Below are 13022 nucleotides of genomic sequence, written 5' to 3'. Positions count from 1 at the left end.
CCTCTGGTGGAATCACCATGCCTGACCTAAAGCTTTACTACAGAGCAATTGTGATAAAAACTGCATGGTACTGGTATAGAGACAGACAAGAGACCAATGGAATAGAATTGAAGACCCAGAAATGAACCCACACACCTATGGTTACTTGGTCTTCGACAAGGGAGCTAAAACCATCCAGTGGAAGAAAGACAGCATTTTCAACACTGTAAAGCCTTTGCATAGCTCACTAGTCTTTGAAGTCCTAAAAGAACTCATACAGAAGGGAATCTATGACAATAAAAGATTTGGAAAGATCTTTTAAATCACTGCTCACACAATTAAAAGATTAATTAATAGAAATCTCTTTAATTCCAGCATGCATTCCACTCTGGCTAATGCTCAAAGAAGATCCAGCTGAGTATAAATTTTATTTTCCACCTATGCTGTCACCCTTAGGTCTCTTTTAGTTTCCATCCCCAGGTTAACTTTTGAACAATTTAAATATGGACTGGAGACTGAAAACCACAGCCCCATGTGGTAGAAAGAGTTGTGTTCTCAAATCTGAAGCAACCCCTCTCCAAAGCTCCTGGCTCCAGACCATTACCAGCTCTCCCACACATATTTCTAGCTTTAGGGAAGGAGCTCTGTTTTATTCTCAATACATGAGACCCCAGGCTGTTACTGGTTCTGCCAAGCATGTTCCTGGGTTTGAGAAAATGCTGTCATTCATCATACATGAGAGCCTCAGAGAAAGCCTTGCTTGATTAGGCCAGCCCTCGACACACAGATTTTTATTTTCTTTTTTCAAAGACTTGTCAACCAGTGTAATCTTGCCCCTGTGGCAGAACTATCCTTTTCTCATGAAAATTTGACCTTTATGGTACACCAGGCCTTAATGTTGGTTGTGATCCTGTAAGGACCCCATCGAATAGCTTGTTAGAGGCCTGCTCTTTAATATGAGGATTTGCTTGGTGGCTGATTATAAGTAAGGGGTATCTTCTTTATCATGGTTTAAAGCCAAATTTCTGGACAGTCATGGTGAACAAACATGTGTATCTTAGCATCTAAATCTCTATCAGGCTTGGTTAGCACACTACTTATCTGTGGGATGTTTTAGAGGCAGTTCTCCCTCGGCTAAATCCTACTTACCATCTCCCAAGCACTGGTAAATCCTTTCCATCACTGATTATACTCTTCTACATCACACCTTAACATTGGATTGAAATGTTATGTTTCAGTAGTGTTTCCTGGTCCATACTTCCAGTCCAGAACCAGACCCTTTCGATAGATACAGAAATTTGCATTTCAGTAGCTCTTGTGACAGTCCTCCAATAGTCTAGCCATCTGTCTTCCTACCCAGCCCCAGGGAGGACTCACCACTCCAGCTTCCACTGCTCAGTCGCCTGCTCCTGCCCTTTGTGGGAAGTGGCCCTGTGTTCACCAGGTGGAGCCTTCAGATATTGCCTGAGCCCCCCCCCCATAGCACTCAATAGGCACTTCTTCTTCCTCTTGGAATCAAGGTAGACAGCTTGCATAGTCCATTACTCAAGTTGTAATGGTGTTATTAATCTGTACCACAGAAGAAGGGTGCTCAGAATATTAACTATTACAGAGGGTTTTTAGGAAACAGGAGTTTTATTTTGTGCCTTCATGCTGGGGTCAGGTAAACTGTAGCTACTTCTCACCTGGTAGGTATGAGACAAGCATAGGAGAAAAGTGGGAAACAGATGACAAACACTGTGGAGCACTATTGTTAGTGCACATCTTCCTCAGTGGAAGGTGAAAAAACAAAAACCGAATGTGTACACTCAGCTATATTATTAAAGATTCTCTCTTGATAAGCATAACTGATAGAATGAATGTTGCATGTTGAAAGTGAATTTATTAGAATGTCTCACAGTCTAACAATGGCTGTCTACCAATGGGAAGTTGAAGAATCCAGTGTGGTTCAGTCCCTGTGGCTGTATGTCTCAGTTAGTCTTCAGTATATACCAGAGTTTCAAAGAAATGGGCTCTTTAATGCCCGGGGTTGGGGGGAGGAGGAGAAAGAAAAGAAAGAACTTGCTAGCCAGAGGTAAGTAAGTAGAAAAAGAGAACGAGCTACCATCTTCAATGTCCTTTATATATGTAGGCTGCCACCAAAAGCTTTGGCCTAGTGTAAAGGTGGATCTTAACACCTCAAAAACTCCAGATCAAAGAAGGGTTTTCACAGTTCAAAAGCTATAATAAAGAAAAATCTCCCACAGTACCCAAACCCTTTCAGTTTTAGTTAACTCCATATGTAGTCCGTTACTACCAGGAATAGCCATCATGTAAAACAAGACAGAAGAACTAGATTCCCGCCTGTGGCTGGCAAGGAGAGCATAAGAGTCATTCCCAAGGCAATGATTTCCTTCAAGAAAGGAAGCACTGGGATTTTACTGAGGGAGGCTGGATACATTCGCCGCTAGGTTTTCCTACTCCTACACCTGCTAAGTTAGCCATTGTTGGACTAGTTGAACCACAGCCGGTGAAATATCCTAATAAATCCACTTTCTACATACGTAGATTCATCCCATCAGGTTTGTTCATCTAGAAAACCTTTACTACTACAGCTCTGTGTATGAATGTGTGTTTACCTTCCAACTGAGGAAGATGTGCTGGCTAACAACAGTGCTTCACAGGGTTTGTCATCTGGTTCTTGTTTGTCCCCCAGGGTTCTCACACCTACCAGGAGAAAACTAGCTGCAGTTTACCTAAGCCCAGCATGAAGAACTCAATCCGAGTGAAATTAGACTATTTGTGGGTTTTTTGGGGGCAGCTCTCTAATGGATTCACTGATCCCCAGGAGGTCAGAGAAGTCATTATGGGATGGGAGAATAAGGGGCAGAGGTGGGAAGAAAGAGCGAGCAAGGCAAGCAGGGAGAGAAAAAATGCAGGAGTGGGGGAGTGATTGAGAGGGAAAGTGGAGAGAGAAGGGGGAGGGAGGATGAGAGAGAGAGAGAGAGAGAGAGAGAGGGAGGGAGGGAGAGAGGGAGAGAGATGGAGACAGAGAAACAGAGCAACAAAGAGTACACAAATGTCTGGATTATGTAGGGAGAGCTTCTGGGAAGGGAAAGCCTGGCCCCTGGGCTGGAAAGTTCAAGGTACAAGGTGGGGTCTGCCAACCTTGCCCTGTAACAGGTGAGGACTGAGGAGTGTTGGGAGAACCTGGAGGCCCCGCTGTAACCTTCCCAGCCTTGAGCAGACTAAGCAGACCTTGAATATTTGCCAAGACAGGCCTTATCAACCTGGACAGAGACATCTGTTTTGGCTGCAGCTGCAGGTTCCCATGGAAACTTAGCTGTTTTGGCTGCCTGCGCTGACCTTACTCTACAACACACGCCAGCTGAAGAAGGGGATGGATGGGTTTTGTGCTTTTTCCCTTTATAAACACAAAGCTTATTATTAAACTTTGAGCCTTGATCAGAATCTTTGTCTTGGCTTCATTCTTCTCTCGCCTCCCTACCTTTTCATTCCCAGTCACCCTTTCAGGTAAACTCAGTTCGCCTGTGGCTGCTGGACAGCTCCGCCCAACCAGCTTTGGTGTGTTAAATATAAGCACATCACCGCTGGTCCCCGGTCTGAATCCCAACAGCAAGGAAATAAAACTATTGTTTCCCAAAATCTCTCTTTAATTGTGGGACCGATTGATAACTCCACTGCGAGTTGAGCAATGGGCTTTTGCAAGCTTGATTCCAGGAAGAAGAAGGCAAACAGCCTGAGTGAGGGAAGCTCAGGCTGAAGTCAGGACGTGGTGAGGACAGGGAGGAGCAAGCGACGGAGCAGCGGTAGGTGGAGCGGTTGGGTCCTTCCTTAGGGATGGTCGGGGAGACAGATGGGCTATTGGAGGACAGGCACAAGTACTACAGAAATGCAAATCCCTGTAGATATGGAAAAGGTCGTCCCTGGACTTGAAGCTTGGGCTGAGAACTTCTACACTGCGAACCTTCAGCACACTCTAACTCTAAGGGAGGTGCTCAAGTCACTCAAGACTTACTGGCCAATCAGAGCCTTTAGGAGGACCTACTAGTCAAAAAAGAAGGCGGGTTTTTCCGGGTGCCTTGGCGGGGGGGGGGGGGGGGTTGGTTAGTAAAAGAGCAGGCTTGAATGGTCCTGTGTGCAGTCCTCTCTGCCCTGCCGCTGGATGCTGTGGATCGTGCTCAGGCAAGCTCCGAAGTTGGGACTTGGTGAGCACAGGGTTACTGCCAATAACAGGGAGAAGCAGTGGTCTGAGCAGCAGGAGGTGGTGTGGTGGATCTTTCCCTGGACTGAGTGACCTGTGAGGTCTCCTGAGATCCTAGCCACTCGCAGGACCCAGCTGTAGCTTCTGAATAACTTCACTGTGGAAACTTTATCTGTGCAGAGCATTTGGCTTTAGTGTAGAAAAATCCTTGGCATGATTTCAAACTCAGAGAGTCCTAGTTTCTACAAGTTCTGTCCTTAGCATTTGCCATTAAGCTGTACAATCCATTTGGAGTTAATTTTGTGGAGGTTGTTAAAGGCATCTCGTTCTGGGTAGCAATCCAATATCAAGCTGTGATGTAAAAGAGCAGAGCTGATGATGTGAAGGATTTACTAAAGCTTAGGAGATAGTAAGGCACACCAAGTAGAATTTATCTGAGGAAGGACTGCTTGTAAAACACCCCACAGATAAGTAATATGCTAACCAGGGCAGTTAGAGGTTAGGAAGCTAGGATACACATGTTAAATCACCAGGATTGTCCAGAAATATGGCTCCAAACCATAACAAAGGAAACAAACTTGATTTACAACCAGCCACTAGTCCCATCTCTGTATCAAAGGGCAGGCCTCTACTGAAAGATCCTGAGAGAGAGTGAAAGATTATTTAAGTCCCTAGACTTGAGTCCAAAATAGACCTCACTAATGACAGGGAGTAAAAGTTTAGCTCCCCCCATTGTTCCAGGATGAACTAACCACAAAGTAGAAGTTTAACTTGCCCCATTGTTTCAGGAAATGTTCGTACAGAATACTCCAACTGTTCCTTGACCCCGTTATGCTTGCCAAATGCTATAGCCTATGCCAGATGTTTGCGATTTCTGCCTTTATAAACCCCTTACCCCTTGAGCTCGGGGTTGACTCCTCTACCCCTGAGTGAGATACGAGTTGTCCCCAGTGCACTGGTCTTTCCCGAATAAACCTCTTGCTGTTTGCATCAAGATTGGTCTTTTGTGAGTTCTTGGGCGTCGCGGCAACCTGAGACTTGAGTGAGGGTCCCCCCCACTTCAGGGGTCTTTCACTAACAAGCTGCTCAATGGGGCATTACAGGGTCACATCCAACAGTAAGGCCTTGTGTGCCATAAAGGTTCAGTTTTCTTCTTGAGGAAAGCATAGTTCTGCCCCAAGGACAAGATGACACCTAGCAACAACCATGTGAAAAGGTAAAAAGCAGAACAGAACAAAACAAAACGACAACAACAATAACAAAAACCACTTGTATTAAGTGCTGAGATTCCCATGTATGGAGAATGACACAGCTCCTTCTGAAACCCAGGAACATGCTTGGCAGAGCCAGTAACAGCCTGGGGCCTAGGCCTTGGGAGCTTTCCCTGAGCCCCTGGGTATAGAGATAAAACAGAGCTCCTTTTCTAAAGCCAGGAATGTGCTTGGGAGAGCTGGTAATGGTCTGGGGCCAGAGCCTTTGGGAGGGGTTGCTTCAGATTCTGAGAACACATCTCTTCCCACAATATGGGGCTGTGGTTATCAGTTCCAAAGCCACTAGAAGCTTAGTAAAAAAATTTTTTGAGATACCCTGAGTTACCCTGTGTAGCACTGTTTGATTAGACTTCTCCTGAGTGTGTCCCATTGGATGCTTCTGCTGACTTCATAGATGTCTCCCATCTCCTTCCTTTTCCCTCATGTAAATCTTATACAAGATGATATTCGTAAGAAGCTTACTTAGCATAAGAAATAGCTTGTGTAAGACCTCCCCACCCTAGCTTTTGTTTGTTTATTTGTTTTTCAAGACAGGGTTTCTCTGTGTAGCTGTCCTGGAACTCACTCTGTAGATCTGGCTAGCCTCGAACTCACAAAATCCCCCTGCCTCTGCCTCCCAAGTGCTGGGATTAAAGGCGTGCACCACCACTGTTTGGCCCCACCGCTTTTATACATTCTACCGTCTCCTTTTCCCATGTTTTTCATCATCTGGGACCTCCCACTTAGGACACTGTCACTAACCTTCTGTATTTACGAATTGATCCTGGGAATATGTTTGCTGTGTAAATTTCAAAACTTAACCTGGAACCTGAACCTAAAAGAGCCTTAAGGGTGGCAGCATACATAGAATGCAAAAATCCATCCTAGTCTGGCTCCTCTTTTAACATTAACCAGTGTAGCTGGTCTTTGCTACTTTATGGTTTCTTCTATCTCTATGTGTTCTACAATTCTCTTTTCAAAGGTTTAATGAAAATAACAATTTAAATGTCTAGCCAAAAGCCCTTATAATTTTTGGTACTATAATTGTTTTAATTATTTTTTACTACTATTTCATGTAAAAATTTCCCCTTTTCATGATTTCCCAAGAAAACATTTCCAAATAACACTAAATCAGCACAATGCTTTCTTTAATGCATTATTTATGTGGTATATTAACAATCCTATGGCATACGTACGTCTAATCCCAACACTTGAAAGGAAGAGACAGGCAAATCTTATTTCCAGGACAGTTCAGTCTACACAGACAGTTCCAGTCCAGCTAGGGCTTTACAGAAAGTCCCTGTCTCAAAAAAACAATTTTTTTTCTAGTTCGCTGATTAGTTTTTAATATTATATGTGCTTGATTGACATTTAAGTTGTACATTTTTATTGTGTCAAGTATATTCCTTTTTATTCTTAGAAAGCATCTGTCACAATATTAAAAATCCATATAAACTATTTTATAGTTTATACTCTTTGTTTTTAACATTTGATTCATTTAGAAACCATTGGATTATAAAACATGACTTTACTGTTTGTTGTCTCTTATTTTCCTATGGTTTCCCAACACAGTATAAAACCAAGTCAGCCTTCTTGTCTTGTCTGTGCAGATCTTCTCTTGGATCTTACTGGTATTGGAAGATGACTGTCATCTCACCTCTGCGAGTCCACTGTTCTCGGGATGCCATTGCAGAGCTCCTGAAGACCATTGTTCTCTGGAGTCACAAAACTTACAGAATGAATCTCTATATAGGAAGGGGATTTATTAGATGACTTACTGTGGTCCAGCTAATCCAACAATGGCTGCAAAGGCCTGGAATCCTCCTTGGAAGGAGGCTCAAATGAAAGAATGGACTTGCTAGCAAGGTGAGTACAAGCAGGCCACAGGCAAAAGCAAACACTCCTCCTTCCATGACCTTCTATAGGCTTCCAGCAGAAACTGTGGCCCCGATTAGCTTAGATGTGAATTAAAGGTATGTCTTCCCACCTCAAGATCCAGATTAAAGGTAGGTCTCTCTCTTCCCAACTGAAAGAGTAAAGGCTTGTTTTCCTACCTCAAAAATCTGAAGATTACATGTAGTCAAACTGACAGCCAAGAATAGCCTTGGCTATTAATTAACACACACACACACACACACACAAAGCCAGTGTGCTTGATAAACCAAAACTATATCCTGCTAGCACTACTTCCTTCCTTAAAATCTGTTCTTTTCAGCCCTTATGCCAATGATGGGTTTTGTTTTGTTTTTGCCTTTTTGTTGTTGTTTAAACCAGGGATGCTTAAACTTTTTCCATTTGTGACTCCATTTTCTCTAAAAAAAATTTACATAACTGGGTAAAACTGATAAAGTCATAAATTTGTTTTGAAATAAGTTTTGAGTATAATTTTACCATTAAATTCAGATAAAAATCACATTTACATACTAATGAAATAGAGGTACCGCTTGTGTGTGTGTGCATGCATGTGTGTGTGTTTGAATATGGGGTCTCAGGTAGCCTAGGCTGGTCTTTTAGAGGCTGTCCTGGAACTACTACTTCTGCCTGCCAAGCGCTGGAGTATAGGCATGAGACATCACAGCCAGCTCTTTTTTATTTTTACATAAAGAATTTAATATTGACTGAATATTTGATAATGTAGACTGTAAAACATCTCTGGCTTTTTTCAGAGTTGGTCAGCATTTGATTTTATAAGTCTCAGTGTTTACAATCACTCTGCATAAATGCATTGTATGAAATGCCAAAAGTTTGTTTGGGGCCATTTTAGGAACTATGGAAACTCTGTCCTAATCTAAGGTTAGAAATCTTTTGACAATATTTTTCTTATAAAACAAGTCAGCAACATAAACAGTGATTCATAAAATTAAACATTAAAACAATACAATCTAAAAATCCAAAGATAAGTTTGATGTTAATGTACTGGAGAATGGTAGGAAAATAATAAATATTTGTTTTCTGTAGTTAATTTGTATTTCTATGAGAGCATAAAACTGTACAATAGAAACATTGTTTAATATACAATAATCTGATTGCCTGAGGCATTTTAAAGCCTATATCTTGTGTTGCATAGGCTAACATAATGGACTGTGCAAAATAAATGGGTGTTTAGAACCAAGGCTGCAGGAAAGTCATTTCAGAAATGTCTCCAAACTGATTTTATGTTTTATATATTTTTAATTTATATATATATATATATATATATACACATACACACACATATATAGTAATAGATAGATAGATAGATAGATAGATAGATAGATAGATAGATAGATAGATAGATAGATAGATAGATAGATAGATGTGCCATATATGGCATATTTGACTAGCTATTAACCTCAGGTAAAGAATGAAGTATTCATGAAAAATTAGGAATTGAGAAACGCTAAGAAGAGGAAATGAAACAAAAAACCATCTAGAAACAGTGTATAAAAATTAGCAGTAGCAATGAACCCCAGACCTCCAGGAAGCATCTACTGTTTCCTCTGCAGTTACTGCAAATCTTCCCTTAAAATGAGTACACGTCTATGGCCTGTGGATGCAGAAGTAAAAGTACTGAAGGAATCAGAACAAGGTACAAATAGGGGAGGTGAATTTTGGTTCCTGTTGTTTTATATTAAACAGAAGATAGTGGAGAAAAGTCTACTAAGTACTTAAAAGATTCTTGAAGGAACCCTAGGTTCCATATATGCAAGGGGTCTAGCTGAAGAAGGGGACACTTGTTCACTTCTCAGAGACCTTCTGGAGACAGAACAGGATGGCCCTACAGGACATGGTGGAAAGAATGGGCATGCCGACAGGAGCGACCAGCAGTGCCAAAGGCCCCATGCAACTGGGTAGGCAGCATCCCCAGAAGTTGCAAATGGGACTAAAACCTGCTTCTTCACGATAGATCCGGCATAGATTCTTGAGTTCTAAATCCTTCAAGCTTGGACTTAGGATCCTCTGTCATGCTCCTCACTGAGAGCTCTAATGGGGTCTCTGTCCTCTACAACATCTTTCCAGGCCCCATTAGAAGGTGAGAGCCTCACTTGAAAGCTACCCCTGGTACTGAGAAACTCTACATTTGTTCCCCAGCACCTTGTGTCTAGCAGGTCTAGCTAGGCCAGCAGCTATGTGAGGGTACCCACCACAGGTCCTGAAAGATAAACAAGAAGGCCCTTCTTTAAGGCCCTTCTCTGGAGTGTGTCCTTTGGGTGGCTGGAAAGAAGGCATTCTCCATTTGCTGACCCCAGGCCTGTTGTCCACAAGACATGCCTTCATGAAGATGCTCCCAATGACTCCAGCCTCCCTTCATTCGATGGCTAGCACAGTACTTGATGAAAAGTAAATGGGCTGATGGGGTGAGATGGGGGTTGGGGGAGATATAGCCACTAGACACATGTAACCCAGCTACTGTTGAGCTGAGTGCCACAGGAAGCCATGTAAAAGGGATGGGATCAGGGAGTATCTATGCCTTCCTGTGCTTGCCAGTGTCTCACATGTCTCTGACTCCAGCCAGACAAACACAAGGAGCAGGGTCTAGGCCTATGCTGGGGAAAAAAAAATCTCACATGAAAGAGCTCAAAGTGATTTATGGGGCTCATATCCTCTCTAAAAATAAGGACAGACAGAGGGGCAGGCTGAGAAAGAAGCTGGGAGGGAGGGGTAAGGAAGGGATGAAAGAGAAATGTGAGAAGGGAGGGAAAGGATGAGGGGAGAGAAAGAAAAAGGAGGAACAGGAAGTAACAGGAAGAAACAGGATAGGGGTGAGGAAGGAAGAAGGAAAGATTAAGAATGAAGAAAGGAAATGAAGGTGTCCTGGTTTGGCACTGAGCACATTTTGGGGGTTAAGTTCTAGCAAGGAGCCTTCCTGCCAGCTTTGAAGGCTAACTGTGGTGAGCCAGTGAGGGTCTTCTCTGGGCTCATTTTCCAGGCCTCCATCATGCTGTGTGTTGATGCCTGCTTCTCCTCCAGTCTCCAGGTATATTCTGTGTTGATGCCTGCTCATCCCTCTCTGATCTTTCAAGAGATTCTGCACATCTGCAGAGTGCTGTAGGGAATGCAAACAAAGGGAAGGAAGAAAAAAACATGGTGGCATTGTTACTCTTACGTTCGATAAAGAACCTTCCCACTGACACCCAGGATATCACTATTTGTCTGTCTCTTGTACCTTTATGAGAATGAAGAGTTGGATCTTCAAGATGGTGGATATGGGGCCATAACACAGAAGCTCCTCCAACTCTGAAAGGCAGACCTCTGCTACCAGTGTGCTGAAAGTTCACAGAACCAGCCTTAGGATACCATCTACAAGAGCTGGCTCATCCGACAGAAATGCTGATTGACAGGAAAACATGACGTTCCTAGGTAACCCGAAGCATCCTTGTAGACCTCTGCCACCTGGCCTACTCTTGGCAAGGGCATTCTATGCCTCATGCTGCCTGGCCTCCTCTAAGAAGACTCTCTGCCCTAGTGAACAATAAGTGGAAGTTTATAGGATGAATGAATGAGGGGTAGAATGTGGCGTCATTGGAAATTTCCAGTCTCCAGGACAGTTTGCATTTCAATATTTTGAGCCAATCACCAATATAGAGGACAATATAGAGAAGGCAGTCTCTGGCATGGCCCTGCATCCACATACAGCCACCTGTTCCAGGTAGGACCAAACTTTAGCTGCACACCACATCCTTGGGTGATCTCAGTGGGTTGCCCCATAGGATCCTGACCTAGGGGCCCTTGATGCCTTGGATTGGAGGCAACCTGGACAATTTCTACCTATGCAAGAGTCTCACCTGCAGCCAAGGTGGAGCCACTGACTCAGGTGACCCACTCAGAGATCTCTAACCCTGTGACACTGGGCCTGTGGCTTTTGGTCTCCCAGGACCTCTTCCTTCAGGGTTCATCCCCCTTGAGTCTTCCTCATGTTCTCTTTTCCAGTTCCTCTCCATCCCTTGGGGGCTCTCAGAGACTGAACCACCAACCAAAGAGCATGCAAGGCCTAGACTTAGGCTTTCTACATATATATAGTGAAAGACCCACAACGTGAGGACTCCCCCACGTTCTGACTCAGGAGAGGCGACAACCCAAAATCACCCACAAGAAACGGTCTTGCTGCAAATTGCAAGAGGATTTTTATTCAAGAGCGCTCTCGGGCCCATGGTCATACACCACGCAGGGGTAGAGGACCGTGGTGCCCCGAGTAGCTGAGTAAGGGGGTATTTAAAGGAAAAAACCACAACTCAAGGAGGTGGGAAGGGTGTTGTTGGAAAATACCAAAAATACCAGTTAAGAGTCACAAGGAAGTACAAAGTCACAGGTGTCACAAGGAATACCTGGTAATTGTTAACTCTCAAGACAGTTTCTAAGAGCCACTACCAATAGCACATTTGCATTGCAGGTTCCGGTAATGGTCAGGGTGACTTTCTTTGAATTAACACTCTTTGAACACAGGAAGCAGGTGGGTGGAGGAATGTAGCTATCTGTTTTATGATTAGCATACCTTGGAGCACTGAGTTTATTACTCTTTCAGTAGCAGATATACAACTTGGTCTTTGTGTGAGTCCCCTAACTGGAGTGGGACTGTCCCTAAATCTGTTCCCTGCCTGTGAATCTCTTTCCCCTAACTGGGCTGGCTTCAGTGGAAGAGGATGTGCCTAGTCCAGCATTGAGTGACTTGAGGTGCCAGGGTGGGTTGGTACCCCAGGGTGGGTAACTGGGATGGGGGTGCTGTGGTCAGGATGTAAAGTGAATAAGTAAACAAATAAGCAAACAAACAAACAAATAAATAAATGGAAAAAAATAAAATTAAGCCAGTATTTCTAGAGTGTTCACAGAACATTCGATCCCAGGACCGAGTCCAAGGAACCTGGAGAGCCAGCATTGCTAATAGTGGGACTAAAAGAGGTAAGATGAGCTTCAGATAAGAAAGAACTCATTTAGTCTTCAAAATAAGTAGAGTATAAAGTTGTGCTACTCATTAAGAACCCCCTGTTTAGAAGCAGGAGAGGGAAGATGAGGGGGAGAAAGGATGAGACCTCAGACTCAACATGGTTGCTATCTTGCTCTAGACTCTTGGCATCATTTATAAAGTTGTACTCTGGCTCCTGACCATACCTCCAGCCCTAACAGTCTATTCCCATCCCATGTAAACATTCTCCTGCTCCAGGACCTTTGCACCTGGATATCTCTATCTGAAATTTCTTTCCCCATATATGTGTGTGTATGTATATGTGTGTGTGTGTTTGTATACATATATGTGTATATGTGTGTGTGTGTGTGGTGTGTGTGTGTGTGTGTGTGTCTGTGTGAAAGTGCTTATCTGGGTCCTACTTCATCCCAGACACTGCTCCAATGTCCCCTGCTCTGAAAGGTCAAAGCATCCATCCCGTCCATCCACCCCATCAGCTCCTGCTCATAACTATGTTTTCACACCACCACCTGCCACTGCCTGACATCACACTCTGTCCATTTATTTATATTCCTGTTAGCTATTTCCCCAGTAGAGTGTCAACTCCACACCATCAGGGGTCACATCTTTTCTGTAGTTTGCTATACCCCATAAGCCTAACCATAGTTTAGTGTCTGTTAGGATGTTCATGAAAACACACACTGAATAT

At 43.5% G+C, this 13022-nt stretch overlaps 1 long non-coding RNA gene across 1 annotated transcript; it reads left to right on the top strand.

Annotated features, from left to right (window-relative positions):
• Nucleotides 1-3581: 3581 nt before the first annotated feature.
• Gm40822 lies at nucleotides 3582-11496 on the top strand. The gene is made up of 3 exons (XR_872334.1): nucleotides 3582-3788; nucleotides 7044-7299; nucleotides 10384-11496. It is a non-coding gene; the product is annotated as a predicted gene, 40822 (long non-coding RNA).
• The last annotated feature ends 1526 nt before the right edge of the window (nucleotides 11497-13022 follow it).

This window comes from Mus musculus, chromosome 11 (assembly GCF_000001635.26).
Source record: "Mus musculus strain C57BL/6J chromosome 11, GRCm38.p6 C57BL/6J".
Taxonomy (NCBI): Eukaryota; Metazoa; Chordata; class Mammalia; order Rodentia; family Muridae; genus Mus; species Mus musculus.
The sequence above is the reverse complement of the archived record's forward strand: the minus strand, read 5'-3'. Positions and strand labels throughout refer to the sequence as shown.